General features: G+C 45.2%; 1 protein-coding gene across 1 annotated transcript in view; it reads right to left on the minus strand.

Annotated features, from left to right (window-relative positions):
• Positions 1–21,237, minus strand: part of LOC131675042 (glutamate receptor ionotropic, kainate 2-like) — a 2,022,482-nt gene that overhangs the window by 1,606,275 nt on the left and 394,970 nt on the right. The window lies entirely within an intron of this gene.

Genomic DNA, 21,237 nt, shown 5'->3' on the forward strand with positions numbered 1-21,237 from the left:
GTAGCTACTATTTTATTTTCGCATAGAGCGCGTAACGTCACTAGCTAATTTTCAGCGAACAAAAGTTTTAAGGTCACGGTTTAAATCTGAATTTGCGAGAATTTTAAATGCGTTTTAATATGTAAATGTAATCTGTCTATAAATTTCAGCTAGTAAATGCGAAAAAATGAGAAACAAAAATAATATCTATAAAAGTGTAAGTACAAAATGAGAATTTGGATTGTTGATAACCGTTTTTTCACTAAAAGTCACAAACTAGTTTAACCATATCTGTCTCGTATTTGCGACCGATCACTTGTATATAATATTATATTATAATAAGCATATTTTTAAACGAAATTAGTAATAAACGTTACGATAATGAATAACTATACTAAGTGAAATTAACACAATGTCAACAACATATTTATTCATCAATCAAAGGTTTGATTCAATTAATGATTGTTAACAGACTATAACGATTACAAACTTGATTTATTGTACTTTCAAAAATGCAAATCAATTCGAAAATAAAACTGAAGCAATATTTATTTATAAATTGATACATTTTAACAATTATTTCAAGCAAAAAACAAAGAAAATCGAATGGATATATTTGCATTCTAGAATGTTCATATGCGAATTTCGATTTTTGTTGGTAGAGCGTGATCACGCACTCTGATTTGTGTATAAATAGACCACGATCGCCACAATAGGGGACTCTTTCCTCTCCTTGCGCGCGATGCGGATAGTAAAATCTTGACTGAATAAATGTTCAGAGCTCGCTCTGATCGTAGATTTAATCATTTCCTTTCTGTTTGCTTGGCATTTTCTTCCTTTTATTTAGGCATTTTGAAGACACCCAATAGAGAATTATACTTTTCTATGAGATAGCTCCTACGCATGCCTTCCTACCCATGTTAATTTAATATGATTGGTGAGACACTACCCAGGCTGTAGCTTTATAACGCCACCGGGTCGCAAGAAGATTTGCGAAAGATACATCAAGAGATTATATTCCTTGAAAACAGAATATTTCTTTCATTGAAGACCAATCAATTCAAGTGGAGAGTGGTCAGGAACTGACGCCGAATCGTTAGTGAGGCTTATTACCCTCGTCGACGTCGATTGCATAGTCAAAGAATTGCTTAGTCAAAATCCGAGCAATAACTATTTATCACTTTGCTCATCAACGTAGGTTGTAGAGAACGTTTGAGAAACATCAACACAATGCTGTAGAGGTTCTCTCTCTCTCACGGCGTTCTTGATTCTATGCCAACGTACGAGGGTGGTCCGATAAGTACTTAGCCTACAAAAGAAAAACGAAAATTTTGGAAAAGTGGCGTTTTATTTTTCAACATAGTCTCCTTTTAGTTCGATACACTTGGCCCAGCGATGCTCCAACTTCTTTAATACGTCTAAAAAATACGTTTCCTCGAGGTCTGAAAAGTAGGCTTCCGTGACAGCGATTACCTCCTCATTCGACTCAAATTTCTGCCCGGCGAGTGACTTTTTCAAGTATGGAAACGAAAAAGAAGTCGCACGGAACTAAATCTGGAGAATACGGTGGATGGAGCAGCAGTTCGTAGCCTAATTCGATCAATTTGGCCATGACGATGGCGGAGGTGTTAGTCGGTGCGTTGTCATGGTGGAAGAGTAATTTTTTTCTTCGCCAAATGGGGCCGCTTTTTCTGCAATTCGACGTCGAATCGGCCCAATAATTCGGCATAGTACAGCCCTGTGACCGTTTTGCCCCTCTCCAGGTAGTCGATGTAGATCAGACCTTGTGAATCCCAGAAAACGGTGGCCGTCACCTTTCCGGCCGATGGGACAGTCTTCGCCTTCTTCGGAGCATTTTCGCCGGGTAAAGTCCACTACTTCGACTGTTCCTTGGTCTCTGGTGTATACCAGTGGATCCATGTTTCGTCGACTGTCACGAAACGACGCAGAAACTCCTTCGGATTGCGCTTAAACAGCGCCAGACATTGCTCTGAAGTAGTTTCACGGTTGCGCTTGTTGTCCGGAGTGAGCAAACGCGGCACCCATCGCGCTGACAGCTTTCTCATGCCCAAAATTTCATGCAGGACATGACCCACGCGGTCTTTTGAGATGCCTACGATCTTAGCTATCTCGCCCACCTTCAATCGTCGATCTGCCAATACGAGATCATGAATTTTTGTCACGTTATTCTCCGCGGTAGCCGTTTTCGGAGCACCTGGACGTGGCTCTTCAAAAATCGACGTGCGACCACGTTGAAACTCGTTAAACCAATTTTTGACAGTTGCCATCGAAGGAGAAGAGTCACCGTACACAGCATCCAAGCGCTTTTTGATTTCACTGCCCGATTTTCCTTCCAAAAACAAGAATCGAATCACCGACCGATACTGCTCTTTTTCCATTTTTCAAAAATCAACGGACACACTTGCTTTCACACGCTGTCAAAAATAAACTACAACTCTGATCCGGCTGAAATCTTGACAGTAACCATCGAGAAGGTTGTACTACGTGATAGAATATTTCTTTTGCGAGAGTGGCGCCATCGGGCGGTGAGGCTAAGTACTTATCGGACCACCCTCGTATGTTCTACGACAGTGGCCAATTATTTCTATTATTTCTCTGTTTCTCTCTCTCTTTCTCCCTCCCTTCTCAAAACTCTCCATCAGATCTATTATTGTACATTTCCTTACATATTCCTAGGCCTTTTCTTCTAGGCTTTCTAATCCAACTATATTCTAAAATATTATCCTAGGCCTCTTCTATTCTTTTTCTCTTTCTCTTTCTTCTTCCCTTTCCTTTATTTTTTTTACCTCCAAGAGTTTGTTACTCTTCTATTTATTAATTTCTTCTCTTCATCACTTCATCTTCTTCTTCTTCTTCTATTATTATTCTGTTATGCTATTGCTTTACTTTTGTTCCTCAATTCTCTAAATTTTTCCTTTATTTCCTATTTTATTCTTTTTTGCTTCCATATCCAGTCTTAATTTATGTATACTTTCTCCTTCCCTATTTTTTATTTTTCCTCATTATCCCTTTTTCTTGCTCTCTAGAGTGACATTTGATTATTCACGTCTATTTCCTACTTCTCTTTCCTTTTCTCCTTTCTTTTTCGTTAATTTACTTGTCATTCTTGTCTTAGATATATTACTTCCCCTTTCATCTATAATTTCTTTCACATCCATTACTATGCATCTTTTTCTTCTTTTCAGCTCTCTTGCTAAATTTGTAATCACGATGTTATTTTTTCTGCTTTCTCATTCCATTTTTTCTAGTGAAACTTATATTTTCTCGTTTCTTTCTTTATTTTTATCTACCTCAATTTTTTTTCACTTTTATCTTTTTTAATTCTTCCTCTGCTTTCTGGAGCTTTTTTTTCAATTCTACTTCCATTCACTCTTTCTTTTCTACTTTCTTCCTTTATTCTCCTATTGTTTTCTTTCTCTCTTCCTACTTTCTTCTCAATTTCTTTTCGTTCCTCTCCGGTATTTTCTTTATTTCTTTCATTTTTCTTCTTTATTTCTTATCTCCCTTTTTCCCTTCTTCCTCCATCTTTTTCATCATGCCTACCATCATTTCTCTTACCTTTTTCCTCTTTTTGATTACCTCTTTTAATTCACCCATCACTTTTAACTTTTCCGCTTTTTTTTTTCTTTCCATAGCTCTTTTTTTATCTTCACAGAGTCTCATCCAGTTCTTTTTCTTTTTGTTCTGTATTTAGAAGCTGCCTTCACTTTTACTTCTACACTTTTTCTTTTCCTGTTCTATTAGTCCACCTCTCCTCTTTGTTATTCTCTATCTTTGTTTACTCCTTTCTCTCTCTCTCCTCTCTTTCCCCCTTCTTAAACCACGCATCTATTTCGCTTTTTTCTATTTTATTTTGTTTTATTCCATCTCTCTTTTCTCTACCTCTTTTTTCCCCTGTAGCCCTTTTGACTGTGCTATAAGCATTCTTTTTTTCTTGAATAATTAACAATATTATTACTCTTAATCATATTAAATCTTGGGAAATTATAAAGTAAAGAAGATAGGAGAGTGATACTCAATACTATAAACAAAAACTATCTCAAATTAATTTGTTTCGATCACATTTCTATGGTTTGAAGAATAGTGCAATGGACAAACTAACTGATAGAGAAAGAATAACGCTTTTCATGATGAGAGGTTGGGGTTTAGTGTAGCAATTTTATAGGGCTCTGAGAGATCTTTTCAATGCAACATTTAGGGCTGATAGAACTCTAATTTCAATTTCAACAGTTCAAAAACTGTTACAAGGTTTGAAAATATTGGCACTATAAGTGATCTACCTAGATCAGGCACACCAAAGTCAGTAAGTGGTGAAGAGAAATCATTAGATATTTTGTTAACATTCACTATTGATGCACATACTTCCATTCATAGAGCCGCTCAAGAGCACGAAATAAGTAAATCATCTGTTCTACAAAGAGCAAAATTTCATCCATTCAATGTAACACTGATACACAAGCTAAACAAAGATAATTTCGATCGTCGCGTTGAATTTTGTGATTACATGATGGCTGGCATAGTACAAAATCCCAACTTTCTATCTAATACAGTATTTTCAAATAAAGCTACATTTCAACTTAACGCAAGTTTGAAGAGACATAATTATAGATACTGATATTAGACATAATTAAGAAAAGCCAAATCACAATATCCATAAAAATTAAGTATCTGAGCTGGAATACTAAATAATTAAATTAAAGCGCCATTTTTTATTAGTGGTAACATAAATGCTCTAAACTATGAAACTATGCTGCGGAAACAAATAGTTTCTGCAATAAAAGGAATAACTGGAGAAAACTTTAATGACACATGGTATCAATAGGATGGTGCAATAGCTCATTAAGCACGAACAGTTCGCGCTTACTTATCGATGGATAGGACGAACAGGCACCATTGAATGACCAGCTAGGTCACCTGATTTGACGCCTCTTGACTACTGCTATTAGGGATATTTGAATGATCGAGTATACTTAACGAAACCCCTAAATTTGGATGAATTACGACAAAGAATCGTTGATGAATCAGCTTTTATTCCCGCTAAAATCATCAGAAATGCTTTTGATGCTTTTTACCATTAGGATACTGTCAAGAAATAAATGAAGAGTAGTTCGAACATCTGCGATAAATACAGCCAGAAAATATTTATTGAATCACGTAAGAGCATGTGGACTCACGATAATAAAACACTCCAAAGAGAACAGAAATTACTACGTTAATTAATCCACACTGTTGTTCCTGGGTAACACTAAAAGTAAAAGTATGGGAACTGCTGCTCTTTCAATATCCGATATCAGATGAGGAGTACATCAGAAAAAAAAGTTTAACCTTGAAATGACAGCAGGATACAAACAAGGTCGAGTTTGAGGTCACCCCTAATTGCGATCAAACAAAACAACTAAAGCAAGCTTTAATCTATTTCCATTAATCGAGTTCTTCTAAGAGATCGTAGAATTGAATGACTTTTGAATGACCTTCAAGGTTAATGGGCACTTTTTGCCCTGAAGGAATTGGAACGTAAAATTTCCTGCTCTTTCGATTGCTGATGTTAAAATAAAGCGCTTCCAATTTAAAAAAATTAATCTGACCTTGAAAATATCGTCAATCTTCAAGGTCAAATCCAAGGTCACAGTTGAATTCTTTGTTGAAAATTACTTCAAATGTGACCTTAATATATTTTGAAAACAAATCACCTAGAAAGTTATTCGGGTGTTTCCAGACTTTTTGGACACCCTGTATATTATGACGAGTTTGTTGACACTCATCATGTCTCTCTCTCCTTGTGTAAATTTATATATATTGATTATTTTTTAAATGTTATACATTCATTTCCTAGCAGTAGCAGATGACGACAGCTGAGAGTCTAAAGTAAGAGAGAGGGCCGGCAGAACGAGTAACACGTGCGTATATGTATTTACGTGGTATGATTGACTAGCCACACGCCGCGTACCGCATGACAAAGGGCCGGCAATTAGCCGACTGCTCGCCGATACGACGCCCGGCTAGGTACGACGCTCTAGGCGGTTAAAAATTTTCCAACGTTCGTTTTTAGCTGAATTTGCCGCGTGGCTTCTCGAGAGACTTTCCCCATGGGTAGGGCATTGTATCGCGCGTAAAACGGTGCAAGGTATATGTTACTACGATCTTCCTGAGGATATAGCTAACAGCATGATTGCAGTATTTCAAGCCTACCGGTCCGCCACGAGGGCTACGCCGTAATTAAGAACCGATCGTTCTTTACGTCTGTCTCTCTCTCTATCTCTCTCTCTTTCTGCCTAGCTTGCTTTTCTTTCTGTATAGCCCTGTACACTTTTATAATACATAAATATACATAAAACTCTTGCACATCCACCTGCTCTGCCATTTTCTTTTGTATATTCTTTCTTTTCAGTCGCTTTCCATAGCTTTCACGATTGCAGCTGAACGACTTACGACACTCTCCACAGGCCATTGCCATCCGGCAAATATATCGGCAATCTGGACCACCGAGCCGGGTCTCGTAAGACCTTCGCACGTAGCTGCAACAAGCTGTAATTAAGCTCACCATTCCTCTCGGTTATTCTACTTTATTATTGTGTTACATCTCGTGCATAAACTACGAATAGCGAATGTGCGAAACGTACCAATATAGTACTAGTGGCTGATTGAGGCTCACAAGTAATGAATAATATACGATGTATGAATAAGAATGAATGTGTTTTATTATTTTATTGTACTTACAGTTTCTAGAGTACTTTCAGTATCGTAGATCTCGGTATTTGGATAGGTTCAATAATGAATTCGCACGTTCTCACTTTTAATGGATCGCGTATTTATTGAGATCAAATAATATAGTTTGACAGATAATAATTGAATAATTAGCCAAATTGTCGAACAGGCTTGCACGCGACTGTAGCGTCGATACGTAGAGTTTATTCGTCAATTGTCGAACTGACGTGTACGGAGTAACGATAATTGCTGACGGAGTAACGATAATCACCTTTCGGGTGGTTCATCTTATATACATAAATTTGTGCTTAATTAATCGCTGATGTTTCTGTGTAGTTGAGTAATTCTCCTTTTGAGTTCATTGTCTGTTGTGTAATGCTGAGTACGGTCTTTGTGTTTTGCTGCCGTATCGTTTTCTGACGGACGTGTATATAGTTTTGATTTTACGAAATTCGGGATTGCACTTTTAAAGAATGTAAATGAGTAAAGATGCGTCTTGAGACGTAACACCTCGGGGCATAAGATATTGCAATTAATATGTATTGATTGCAATGGTTGGTTTTCGGTGGAAAAAATTATTTCATCATGTGCATTTCCGAGTTTCGGAAGTGTTGGAATTTGATTGCGTCGGTGGGATCATTTTTCTGCAAGGTGTACAAATTATTTGGTATATAAAGGCTGCGTCGCTTCAATAGTTTACAAAGTGTTTTCTGCGCTTGTGACGAGAATACAGAATTCAACATTTCTCGAGAAAACGCCGTTCGATGGTTTGCGTAAGTATTTTACAATTTGATTTCTTATTCATTGTTATTATTATCATTATATTTCTTTATTTTAGTTTGCGGATTGGCAGTATTCCCGTGCGGTAAAGAAAGCCAGACGGGAGGGCTTGCCTTTACCAGTCACACATAAGCCCGGGACCCGAAAATATGTGAGAATAGATGTAAGTGTTTTACAATGTATGTTTGTATATTGGTATATTGATATGTCTGATTAATTTGTTTCCTATTTGCTTGTTAGTTTCAGAGATGGCAGTTAGTGCGTACTCTGAGGCATTGCGATCGAGTGACGCAGACGGCCTTCTTCTTGGGGGAGTATGGTCCAGATGAAGATACTTGGAATCTGCGCGAATTATTTTTTTATGATTTGTTAGTGTATTGTAATGGTTTTCGTCGAGTATGCGTGGAGGTTTTTAGTGAGTTTTACAATGTAATCATAGGTCCAAGTGTAGATCATCGATACAATTGTAATTGTATATAAGTGTAATTATATTTGTAAACATAATTGTAATTTTGTAAAAAATATATTTTTCTTTTGTTTTTTTAGATAAAGAATTTGTTTTTAATTTAGATTCCTAAAGCGAACGTCTCGCTTCCCTCCCCGCTTAAAATGTAGCAACATTTGAGGAGTCTCATGTTTGTATTAGTTTAATTCTAGTGAAAACAAATGTTTATGTGTAGTTGAAAGAGCGGTTTGATTGTTGAAGGTAAAAGGTGGTCTGTTTGGTAGAGGAGGTGGTGTTATGCATCTAGGTGTTGAGATAGGTATTGTGGGGATAATCTTGATTTCTTGCAGTTCTATTTTTTTTTCTTTGTCGTTGTCTGTTCTGTTTTTGCTTGGTTTCTCGAGTTTGATGAGGAGGTGTGTAATAGAGCTGAAGATGGCTCCGAGTAGGTGGAGCGACCAGTCGTAGATTGCGTGTAGTGCGTATCCTCTAATTATTGTATCTGTTATTAATTTTATTGTGTTTATTAAGATCAATGTCATAATTATAACTGAAGAGATTGATCCGCAAGTGATCATTTTGTTTATGATTATATTCCAGGTGCTGACTGCAATGTTTTTTATGGTATTTTCTGAGAAGATGCTTCCACTCGTCACGTCTCCCGTTATTTCTCTTGCTATGTCATTGAGTATTGATGTTCTCTCCATATGGAACATTATTTGTTGTTGTAGTTCGTCTAGTTCGTCTTGAGAGTATACTCCACTTGTTGCTAATGAATTTATTGATTTGAAGTTCCATCCTATTTTTGTGTTAGGTCTAAGTGTGTTTGGTGCTGCGCATGGTTGATGTTTGGGTGTGAGTCTTACCCAGTCTTCTTCGAGTTTGTAGTGCGTTGGGACGAGTGCGTTACAGTTTATCTGTTCCCCTTTCTTTTTGAGGATGTGTGTTTTTGGTGTCAGGAACTATGTTTCGTTTCCAGAGGTTACTGGGAGTTCGTTGTAACATTCTTCTAATTTAATTATTTTTACTGTCTTTGGTACACATTTTATTATGTGTACTGCTTCTCCTGCAACTCTTGCGATGTATCCTGGTTTTTTCATGATGTCGTATGCAAATTCGTCAGGGGAGAGGGTGGCAATGGATAGGGCATTTTGTATTACCTTTCTTTCAACTTCGCATCTTTCTGTTATTAAATTCAAGTATAGTTTGTTCAATTGACTCCTTAAATGTTTTTCTACGTATACAAATTTTGAATTGACATATGTAAATAGGTCTAGGTTTACGGTGCTTCTTGTGCTTACTAAGTCATTTTCTAGTTGGTATGCGTTTATGTAATTGTCTTTATCTACGATGAATAGTTTCGGGTGTTCCGTTCTTACAAGTTCTCTGTTGCAGCGTTGTATTTTGTTTCTGGCGCTTAGAGCAAATGTTATTTCACTATGATTTAATGCGTAAATTATTTCGTGATCGTAGTCACTAGAATATTTCGTTGCTATGCCTTTAAATAGTACATCGAATTCGTTTTTGAAGCATTCTTCTCCTGGTAAAATATCCCAGAAGGTATAGCCTGCTTCCATGTCTATACATGTTTTGTCAGAGAACTTGCATACGGTCCCTGTGTTTAGTCTTAATTTATCGTTATCTAAGTTCACTTTAGCTCTACTTTGTATTAGTGTTATTTTGATAAAGCCATGAACAAATACCTTATTCCATGATCCGAAGCTATCAGCGTAGGCTGCTCCATAGCAGGAGTTTCCTTCTGCGCTACCCGCGAAATCGATACTTTTTGAAGTAGTTGCGTTTATTTTTAGATTAACAATTTTATGAATATTGTCATATACGAAAGTTCCCGTTTTATGGATAAATTTACATTGTTCATGACTTATTTCGTAAATGTATTCCTGTTCTCCAGTTGGTGTGGGTATTAAGTGCCCGAATATTCCACATGTGGAGACAGTTCTATGTATTTCTATTTTACATTGTAGTACGGAAATTTCGCGGAATTCCGCGGTTTGTATTAATTCTATATATACATTTGATTTATTTACGGGAGTATTGTGAAAGTCGCATTCTCCCGTGTCTACTAAGGAGTACGTCGTGATGTTTGGCGTTGTTGTCCCGCAGTCGTATCCAATGATGGCTGATGTTGTTTTGATAATTGTAATTATTATTAAGAATTGTTGATACATATTGAAATGGTCCTAGAACATAAACTATAACGAGCCGAGGCTCGTTATATCTCTCTCTCCCCTTAAGTTAATCATAATCCGTTGATAATCCATGTACTCTTTTCCTTATGTATTTTCGCCTTGCCGTAGCTGTGGTCGCGGCACGAGGTAAGTCAGGGAGCACCGAGTAGAGAGAGAGAGAGAGATCCGCGAGTACGCGTGTAAGCGTGGACGCCCGAGTGTCGCGCGCGTTGCCTAATTGGCTGTGACGCGCCGCTGCCGAATAGCTAGCGCGAGAGAGGGGGACCACGTCCGCGTGCGAGCAGAATCGGCTGCCCGTCTTGGCGATAGGAAGCAAGTTCAGCGATCGACGCAAAGAAGAAGTGCTTTGTGCTGCACAGCCCGGGTTTTTCTACTGATAAAGACAAAGCGTGCGTGTGATCGTGGGTGCGTGCGTGAGTATGTGTTTGCCGATCCTAGCCGGTCAGCCCGAGTGAGCTGCCTCGAGGCCGAACACCTGCGCGTGTTAAGTATAAAGCCGACGCCACTGCGATTTGTCATGTAAGTGCCCGTTCGATCTTAAGATTCTCTCTCTCTCTCGCTTGCTTCTCGCTTGCCTCTCTCACTGCGAATGCTATCTGTATGCTTTCTTTGTCTTCCTAGTCTTAATAAATAATAATTCTGCTAATCTCTGCGTCTTTCCTCACGGCACTTCCTCCCTCCCGTGTGGCGCGTGCGCCGGCTTGCACCGTCCGCTGCTACCTGACCTACGACGCTCTCCGCGGGCCGAAGGCTAGAGCGCCTTCGAGGGGCATGTCTGAGCCGCTGGGCTGAATCCCACGTGTTCCCCGCACGAGTTACCCGCAGGCCGAGTAGCCACTTAGCATCACCCTTAACGGGGCAGCAGAAACCCCGTTACATAATGGCGCCCAACAGATATTGGGTCTGTGGCAGCTAAATACGCAAACCAAAATATATATCCAAGCGTAAACGCGCACGGCAGAAAGCAAATCGAGTAAAGACTAGTACGCGAGCTGCCGTGTTTACATTCCAAGAGCGACGCGCGATGTAAACACAACAGCAGCTACAAAGCATCGTACACACTACGGAGCGACGTAAACAGTGTCGCAACTTACAAGAGGCCGTACTGCGAATAAGGCAACAGCGGAACTAAATAAAACGCGCGTATACAAATACTACGCGCAACATTAAGAACCGTAAATTCAACACCCAAAAACACGTAAGCGTCAGCGAAACGTACGTTACGCAGCTCATTAGATAGAATACTTACAATCCGTGTTTAGAGTCACTCAATGTAACTGCCCAGCGTCGGTTGAGAAGTTAATCAATTTACAAAGTTCCATTAATCGCCAAATCCATTTATTAGTTTATTTTTCTTTCAATTCTCCTTGGCTCGTGGTCTGTATAAAACTTTCTTTGGCTATTTGACTTTTTTTTCTCTTTTCTACAAACTCCACGATCGAACGACATGGCAACCGACAGCTGGACAATCGAAAACTTAACAATTTTCAAAGATAACATCAATGCTCGTTTAAAATCATGGATTCAGGGACTGCCAAGCGATGTAATGGCAGACGCGTTAGACCGTTTAGAGCTGCGAAAGGACGGGTCAATATACGAAAGAGGTAACAGATTGTACCGACGACTAAATGGCTATTACACCGGAAGCGACTTCATACAAACGCGCTTCGATAATCCAACACTAGCGGAAGAAAGGCGAAACGATTTGGCGCGCACCTTCTTCCAGTCAGAATTCCTACCGGACGATATAGCAAACGATATTCGTACGGCGCTAGAGGCAGAAATGACACTAGGCGCCAACGAAGAGAAAGAAGACGACACAGAGCAATCAGGCTTCGCGACAAGCTCGCCACAAGGAGCCGCAGGGCCGATCGACATGTCGCTCACCTTAGAAGAGAATCCGCAAACAGCACCAATTATTCAAAACAAAGCTCACGCGCAGACGCCAGCCAACGAAGGTTGGAGACCTAACCATCTCTTAAACTCACCGAACGTCACACAGAGCGAGCCGATCGTGACCTCCAGCATGCAATCGGAGCCTCAGGTTACAGCAAGTGCAATGAGCTTAAAGCATAGCAGCGAGACGTATACTGCACAACATTACGTCACGCCGACAGCCGAACCGATCGCTTTTTCAGCTACAAACCGAACAATGCGCGTAATGTTCCCCGATCAAAGCGAACACTGGCTGAGTATAACGGCAGCTGCAGAGCTAAAACGGGCGTGGCAAGCAGAGTTCCAGACACGTGCTTTAAAAGAAAATTTGAACGACCTCTGGGCTACGCAGCAAGCAGAAATGCAAGAATTAATGCTGCGTAATACAAAACAAGAAAGACGAATAGAGGAACTACTGCAAACCATCGCCACATTACGATCGGAAAAGAACAATGCAGAGAGAATAAACAGCGATCTACAGGCGCAAATAAAAAGCGTAGTCGCTAATGCTCAACAGCAAACGGCCGAAAACCAAGCACGTTGGAACGCGACACGATCGAGCAAAGAAGTCCATTTCCAAGACATGTTCGATTTTAACTACTACGAGCTGTCAAGCCAGTTCGATGGCTCAATACGACCGTCGCCCTCAACACTGAATCCACGAGCGCCGATATTTCACTCAACCACGAGACCGTCCACGCAAAATCAGTACGAGAGGCCGCAAACGGCAACTATAGCGGCACGTGCGCACGCACTGCCGTTTGGCCATTCGATCCCCGCAAGCTCGAGCTGGGGGAGGGAGGTTGCGCCGAAGACGGCGGACAATCCGCTTGCGCTCCCGGTGTCGAGACAGGCAGCAAGCCACAGCACGGGGGGGCCCTCACCTCACACTCTTATCACGACGGAGATGTCGCGCTTTATGAGCAAGCACCTTGGAAAGACGGTCCGGGAGTGGAAGATAAAATTCTCGGGCGAAAAAGGAGTTAGTATTGAGGAGTTCCTGGAGCAGGTAGAGGAGAATCGCCGGCTAGACCGAGTTCCGGAAGACGAACTGCTGGACTCGATGACGCCGCTGTTTGAGAAGCCTGCGCTGTTCTGGTTTCGAGCTTTGAGGCCTGCATGGAAGACGTACCGAGAGTTCAAGGACGCGGCACTCAAGACATACAGCAAGACGAAAAGGAACAGAAGGAGCCTGATCGTGGAAGCTCAACTACGCACCCAGGGGGGAGATGAGCCTGTGAGAGACTACGTCGTCTCTTTGCTCACCATTCTCGGCCGGTTCGAGGAGCCTTGGGAGGCGCAGGATCAAGTGAACCTGGTGATAGATAACATGCTTCCACGGCTGCAACGACGACTAAAGCGGTGCAAAGATTGCCTGTCCGACTTTTAAGAGCTGCTGGAAAGAGCTCAAGAAGCAGAGGACGATGAGGTAGGCCAATGGAGGCCCCCTCCCCCAGCAGAACAAAGCATGCTGCCAGAAGCGGCTTACAAGCCCAGGTCGAGGGCTGCCAGGATAAAGCCAACCGGCATTGCCTCGGTCAGCGAACATGCTGCGGAGCTGAATTGGGAAGCGTGCCTCAGGGAGTTTTTGGAGCAAAAACTCAAGTCGACCATTGGGGCAACGACCCAGACGTCGTCTACCCGAAGCCAAGGAGCCGCAGCAAAGCCTCAACAGGGTGCTCAGGCGGCGGCTAAAGCCGAGGCTGGCGCAGCGCCCAGAGGACCGCCGGACGGCGGCCGAGGCGGAAAAGGTGGCAACCGTGGAGGCAGAGGCGGTGGCCGTCCCGGAGGCAATCAAGCCCAGATCGTCACCCCAAAGTCCGACAAGAATAAGGACAAAGAAATTGGCCCCAGTGGCGACAAAGTTCTCTGCTGGAACTGCAGCTGGCCCGGCCATACCCGGTTTTCCTGCCCGGAGTGCTCGGTCAAACCGGCAGAGCCAAAAAACGAGAGGGGTAGCGCGTAGTAGGGGTCCCTACCGCTCCTCGGGAAGACCGGACCTTCGCCATGGACGGCGTTACAGGAGTGGCGTAGGCGCTTCGCAGCCCGGCGGATGACTCCAGGCTACCCTTGAGTGATCCGACCGACGCGCAGTCGCCATGCGATGGAGGTACTGTAGCCAGCGCCGTCGCGGAGAAGTCACCCCGGTGGTGGCTGATGGTAGACGTCGGCGGCTATCCACTTAGGGGGCTGTACGATACCGGAGCTTCCCGCACTGTCCTCGGCCCAAATGCGTTACAAATTGCCTTGGCGCTCAACCGCCGAGTACATTCGTACGTAGGCCCCGGGGCAAAAGCTGTCGATGGACACTACGTGCCAGTTTTGGGCAACGTAAGCCTACCTTTCACTTTAGGGGGGCTAACGCATTGGCTCGATGTTCTGGTCCTGTCCGAAGTCGACACAGATGCATTTTAGGTGCCGACTTCACCCGCGCTTTTTCAGCGGTGCTCGACCCGGAGGCGAACACGCTGAAGGTCAGGGGCTGTGACGAGCCAATCCCGGCCACGCTTTCTTCAATGCGGGCTGAGGAACTCATCTCACTGGCCTCGCTCGGTATAAAGGAAATTACCGAAAGTCAGCGCAGAGAAATCGACGAGCTAATGCACAGTTTGCTACCCGATCTACCCTGTGAACAGCTTGGCTGTACGAGCTGGATCGAACACGATATCGACTTGAAATGCGCACGTCCTATCAAGCAACGGTACTACCCCGTATCAAAGAAGATTGAGGACGAGATGCACGAGCAGGTGCAGAAGATGCTGCGCATGGGAATCATCCGGAAGTCGAAAAGTGAGTGGTCGAGCCCCGTCGTCATGACCCCGAAACAAGATGGCACCTACCGTTTCTGCATAGATTACAGGAAGGTAAACGCGCAGACGAGAGTCCCCGCATATCCACTGCCCTATATGGACGTGATACTGCGAAAGATCCAACACGCCAAGTTCATAAGCGCGTTAGATTGCTCTGGAGCTTTTTGGCAGATCCCTCTCACAGAGAGGTCTATACCAATCACCGCGTTCACCGTCCCAGGACTCGGCTTGTTCGAGTTTGTCAGGATGCCTTATGGCCTGTCAGGCGGATTCCAGATGCTGGCCGACAAAATCATAACGCCGGAGATGGAGCCCTACGCTTTTGCGTATTTGGACGACCTCCTCATCGCAACGGAAACCTTCTCAGAACACATTAAGTGGCTGACGTGCATCGTAAAGCGGCTAAACGAGGCGGGCCTAACGATAAACCGAAAAAAGTCGAAGATTTGCATGACAGAAGTGCGATATCTTGGCTTGTTGGTGAACCGAGATGGTTGCCGTCCCGACCCAGAGAGAGTCCGGCCAATCCTCGAGTACCCCGCGCCGAGAAACCTGAAGCAGCTGAGACGTTTCCTAGGGATGGCCTTTTGGTACCGGAAGCTCCTAGAGGGCTACGCTTCCTTGATCGAGCCGCTCACCGCACTCACCCGCAAAGATTGCAAGTACACGTGGACAGCAAAGCAGGAGACAGCTTTTGAGCAGGTGAAAGCTTTGCTGGCCTCCGCACCGGTGCTCGCAAGGCCAGATTTCTCCGCTCCATTCATTGTTGAATGTGATGCCAGCGACACGGGGCTGGGCAGCGTCCTCTTACAACACGTTGAGGGGGCGGATCGCGTACTCTGTTTCGCGAGTCGAGCTCTGACTGCTCCCGAGCGAAGGTTGTCAGTGACAGAGAGAGAGTGCCTCACCGTAATCTGGTCGATCGAGAAGTTCCGACCTTACATCGAGGGTTACCATTTTACGGTGGTGACAGACCACCACAGCCTGGTGTGGCTGCGAAACTTGCGGAGCCCCAATGGGAAGTTAGGTCGCTGGTCCTTGCGTCTGCAAGCCTATGACTTCGACATCGTGCATCGGAGCGGCAAGGATAATGTAGTGCCGGACGCACTTTCCCGCATGTACGAGACAGACGAAGACGCGATAGCCGCCACGGCTTCTCTCAGCGTTGGAGAAGGCACTAAGGACCCTTGGTACCGGAATAAGATTAAGAAGGTCCTGGCCGACCCAAGGGCCCACCCGTATTGGAAGGTCGTCGGAGGATGCCTGTATGTGTGCCGCCTCGACCCGGTCATCGACGACGCGATGGGGCGAGACGACGATACTTGGAAGCTGGTGGTACCGCGGGAGCGACGTGGACTGGTCCTCGCGGAATGCCATGACGAGCCGACGGCGGGACATCTCGGCCGTTACAAGACTCACCAGAGGGCGATCCTGCGCTATTACTGGCCGAACATTTATAGGGATGTAGCTCATTTCGTGCGCAACTGTCACGTGTGCCGACAGGTGAAAGTCGAGCAGGTGGCCCCGGCGGGACTAATGGGGAAGCATGTAGTTTCACGACCATGGGAAATAGTTTGCGGAGACTCGATGGATCCGTTCCCGAAATCGCCACAAGGCCACGAGTATCTGCTGATTTTCATGGACATGTTCACCCGGTGGATCGAGTGCATCCTCATACGAAAGGCGAACGGCAAGACCATCAAGAGAGAGCTAAATCAGCGAGTTTTCTTGCGATTTGGCGTCCCCGAGAAATTCTTGTCGGATAATGGCACGCCCTTCAAGAACAAGCTCGTGGACGACTTCCTGGAGTCCCACGGCGTTTATCATGCGACGTGCGCGCCCTACTCTCCAAAATCTAATCCAACGGCGCGCGTGAACCGGACCGTAAAGACGATGATGGCGGCATTTATTCAAGAAAAACATACTAAGTGGGACCAACACATCGCAGAATTCGCTTTCGCGTACAATACGGCCATCCATGAGGCGATTCGCTCGAGCCCGGCGTTCCTGAATTACGGGCGGAACCCAGAGCCGCCCCACACAACGAGGCGCGAAGAAACACTTGAGGCCGCGCGGAGACAGGAGGCCGCCGCGCTCGGGAGCTGGCAGGCAAAGATGGGAAATCTCGGCAAGCTCCACGCGCATGCCTCAGAAAGCTCCCAAGCTGCATAAGCCCGCCAAGAGAAATACTACAATAAGGGACACCGCGACGTTCGCTATGACGTTGGCGACAAGGTATGGGCGAAAAATCGCGTGCTTTCCTCGGCTGCCCGGGCTATCGCCGCGAAGCTCTGTCCCAAGTATGCGGGACCGTTTGTTGTCATAGCTCGATTAGGCCCGAATTCTTACCAGCTTCAAAACGAAAGCGGAGTCGACGTAGGTAAAGTGGCTGTGTGCGACCTGAAACCCTGCCACGATGCGGAGCAGTTCCCGGAGGAGAGCGAGTGTGAAGGCCAACTAGTCTCAGACGGGGAGCAAGAGATGGCTCCTGATAGCGACGAACCCAAGCTTTCGGGCGATCAGGCTCCCGCGTGCGAAACGTCGCCTCGACCGCCACTCAGCCAGGACGCCACCAAGCTGGAGCTAGCGCAAAAGGGGCGGCCCTCTCGAAAAAGGGGTAGGCCGCCCGGCTCGAAAAAGAGTGCTCCACCGCCGGTAGAAACGTCACCGAGACGCCTCCGCCCAAAGAACACCCGCCTAACCAGCCACCCTTCGCGGCCCTTACGCTCCCGGAGTGCCTCCTTTCTTACCTTTGCTCCTCCGCTAACCAGCTTGCTTCGCTAACCAGCTTGCTTATCTCAGTTGCCTTCTGCTGCTAACCCGCTTGGACGACAACTCGTCTCGAGTATCGCTCCTCATATAACCCCAGAACTCTACGAGGATGTTGCCAGCAAGGACCGATAGAACGGTCAGGCTCGACGTGCCCGTGGAAGAGCTGCGCAGGATGCAGCTGCTTATCGGCCAGATCCTCGAGGCACACGCCTCCTCCGTTCCTCCTAGTCCATCGGGAGTGAGCTTGACGGAGCTACTGGGGGAGACCAGCCTCCTCCACATCACTGCGCAGCCACCATCTGCTGCCCTTCCGGCGTTGCCAGCCTCGGATGCCGCCCAGGCCGCAGCCCAGAAAGCAACCGACGCGCTGCCGCTGGGACGGCCTGAGGGCGCCCCAAATGAAGCCACTAGGCACCGGCCGGCACTGCCAGCCATTACGGCGCCGCCAGCCAAGCCTTCGCGGGCTGAGGATTCGGGGCCCTCAGACCTCCCCTTGGAAACCCTGTGGGCGCAGCTCGAAGGCCGGGCTAGGCAGTGGCGTAAGACTCGCCAGCAGGCTGCTAAGGAGGAGCAGCAAGCCTACCGGGAGGTATTAGCCTTCGCCGACCACCCCGACGCTCGTGCCAGAGTCTTGGTGCCCCAGGAGTTTCTACAGCGGGTCGAGAGAGCCACCAGGCTGCGCGACTACCTGGATCTTCAGCGGCAAAAGCTCCAAGAGCTGGAGGCCCTCCGAGCGGAACTGGCCGCTGTGGAGCAGGAGCGCCAAAACGCCCCAAGACTGCTTTCGGCGGAGCTGCCCCGTCGCGGGCCAGGGCCGACCGCGCTGCAGTACCAGGGAGCCACCGAGCCATGCGGCAGATTCGATGGCCCAAGGGTCGACCTCCGGTACAAAAGGTACTGTTGGGTGTGCAACCTGACGCAAGTGTCCAGAACGGACAACTGCCCCAACTACGCCCTGCACCCGCTGTTCCGGAACGGGAGATACCCGAAATACGAGTACCCGGAGGCCTGCGGCCCGGTACCGACCACGGGACGGCGCGGAAGCTCCGCCAGGGAGTGAAGAACGGCGGCGCGATTCGCACGCTGGGCTGCCAGCGCCCTCGCCGCTTCAGTCCCTCTCCCCTCTTTTTTTCTTCACCATCGCTTCGGAGCATCCCAAGGCTGGATTGTGTTTCGTTTTGTTTTTTTTCTTTTTCGATTGTATCGGCACCAACGCCCCTTTTTCGTTTTTAGAGATTCACTCTTATTTGTTTAAGATTGTAGAGAGAGACAAGGCCTCGAAGCTACCTCTCCCCAAAAATTGTATTTTCGTTCTATAGTCTGTTCACCTTCCTAATAAAGAATGTATTCTCCTACACATTGATTGCATTAATTATCTGATCGAGAGAGAGAGTGGGTCGAGCTGGTACCAACCTCGCTACCAGCGTCTGGGGAAGGGGAATTTAACGAGCCGAGGCTCGTTATATCTCTCTCTCCCCTTAAGTTAATCATAATCCGTTGATAATCCATGTACTCTTTTCCTTATGTATTTTCGCCTTGCCGTAGCTGTGGTCGCGGCACGAGGTAAGTCAGGGAGCACTGAGGAGAGAGAGAGAGAGATCCGCGAGTACGCGTGTAAGCGTGGACGCCCGAGTGTCGCGCGCGTTGCCTAATTGGCTGTGACGCGCCGCTGCCGAATAGCTAGCGCGAGAGAGGGGGACCACGTCCGCGTGCGAGCAGAATCGGCTGCTCGTCTTGGCGATAGGAAGCAAGTTCAGCGATCGACGCAAAGAAGAAGTGCTTTGTGCTGCACAGCCCGGGTTTTTCTACTGATAAAGACGAAGCGTGCGTGTGATCGTGGGTGCGTGCGTGAGTGTGTGTTTGCCGATCCTAGCCGGTCAGCCCGAGTGAGCTGCCTCGAGGCCGAACACCTGCGCGTGTTAAGTATAAAGCCGACGCCACTGCGATTTGTCATGTAAGTGCCCGTTCGATCTTAAGATTCTCTCTCTCGCTTGCTTCTCGCTTGCCACTCTCACTGCGAATGCTATCTGTATGCTTTCTTTGTCTTCCTAGTCTTAATAAATATTCATTCTGCTAATCTCTGCGTCTTTCCTCACGGCACTTCCTCCCTCCCGTGTGGCGCGTGCGCCGGCTTGCACCGTCCGCTGCTACCTGACATACGACGCTCTCCGCGGGCCGAAGGCTAGAGCGCCTTCGAGGGGCATGTCTGAGCCGCTGGGCTGAATCCCACGTGTTCCCCGCACGAGTTACCCGCAGGCCGAGTAGCCACTTAGCATCACCCTTAACGGGGCAGCAGAAACTCCGTTACAAAACTATTGTTAGATTTTTTTCTTGTGCATAATTAATTTATTTGCATGGACTGTATTTGCTTTTCCACCTTTATTTATGATAACATTATTTTTGTCTGTAACCTTTAAGATTTCAAATGGTCCCAGGTTTTGGTTCTTTTCAAGTTTGCCTGGTTTAGGTTCTTTTATGAGCCAGACCTGGTCTCCAACTTTGAAATCTGTTGAGTTTATGAAGCGATCATAATATTTTTTTGATCTTTCTTTAGTAGTTATTAGGTTTTTTCTTGCAAAATTTGCAATATCTTTCATATTTGTGATTAACTGTGACAGGTAATTATTGAAAGTGGGTAATTGTTCTGAAGCTTTTAAAGCTTAGCTTGAAGGTAATCGTGGTGGATAAGCAAAAACTAGTTCATGTGGTGTGAATCTGTGGGCGCTGTGTACGCTTGTGTTATAATGGAATTGTGCTAGTTCTAGTAATTCGTCCCATTCAATTTTTTTGGTTGAAAATTTTTTTAAATATTCGCACAATGGGTGATGGGCTCTTTCTAATGAACCGTTTGATTGTGGCGAAAAGGCTGTTGTTTCTATTTTCGTGAATTTAAATCTGCGCGCTATGCATTTCAAGAGTTTGCTTGTAAAGTTTGCCCCTCTGTCTGTGAGCACGATTTTTGGTGAACTGAAAACACATATAAATTTTTTTATGAACGCGTCTGCGATTGATTCGGCAGTTTGATCGGGTAGAGGTATCACTATTAGAAATTTTGATAATAAATCTTGAATGGAGAGGATGTATTTATTTTGATTTTTGGTAATATTTAGTGGACCTACTATATCCATAGCAATTTTGTCGAAAGTTTTAAACGGTGTTTCCGTTATAACCATTGGTTGTCTTGTCTTTACTCTTTTTAATTTATTTCTCTGGCAGTCTTCGCAATTTTTTATTCTTTGTTCTATGTCTGTTTTTAAATTTTCCTAATAATACTTGAGTTTGATGCGATTTAATGTTCTATTTACTCCTGAGTGTCCTCCTAAGGCGGATGAGTGATTCAGATTGAATATTCTATCTCGGTCTTTGATTTCGATATATTCTATATAGTTTAAGCAAATAACTATGTTAATTCCTGAGTTCTGAAAGGTTTTTGCGATTATTTCTTCTATTTCTTGCCAATGGATATTGTTTATCTGTAGGTCTTTTGAAATGCTGAATCTATTTTCTTTTTGTTGTGTCATAATTTCTTTCAGGGTTCCTAGGATGTGGATGATATTTTGTTTTATTGTTATTGCTGATT

This window comes from Phymastichus coffea, unplaced genomic scaffold (assembly GCF_024137745.1).
Source record: "Phymastichus coffea isolate CEN01 unplaced genomic scaffold, Cenicafe_Pcof_1.1 PCOF00015, whole genome shotgun sequence".
In the NCBI taxonomy this organism is placed as follows: Eukaryota; Metazoa; Arthropoda; class Insecta; order Hymenoptera; family Eulophidae; genus Phymastichus; species Phymastichus coffea.